This window comes from Penaeus monodon, chromosome 30 (genome assembly GCF_015228065.2).
Source record: "Penaeus monodon isolate SGIC_2016 chromosome 30, NSTDA_Pmon_1, whole genome shotgun sequence".
NCBI classification, from domain to species: Eukaryota; Metazoa; Arthropoda; class Malacostraca; order Decapoda; family Penaeidae; genus Penaeus; species Penaeus monodon.
The window spans coordinates 6,182,898-6,183,105 of record NC_051415.1 but is presented as its reverse complement, the minus strand read 5'-3'; the positions used below and the strand labels follow the sequence as shown (position 1 = coordinate 6,183,105).

The 208-nt window shown below is 29.3% G+C and overlaps 1 protein-coding gene across 1 annotated transcript in view; it reads left to right on the top strand.

Moving 5' to 3' along the window:
* Positions 1-208, top strand: part of LOC119592334 — a gene marked incomplete in the record, with an annotated part of 163,568 nt that overhangs the window by 125,444 nt on the left and 37,916 nt on the right.

Here is a 208-nt window from a genome sequence, read left to right as displayed (position 1 = left end):
GTATAAATAAATAAATAAAAGAATATATATGAGGACGATAAAACTTCAAATATCGTAGTGAAATATAATGTTACTGCCTCTTTTATTTTAAGCTTTCCTATGACCCAGTCTGGAATATTACGTTGTGTTGTCTGTTCTGCTGTATGTTATTTTATGTAAATTTTTCCTTTTACCACTCTAGCAACACTGGCAGCTTCAACAAATATAA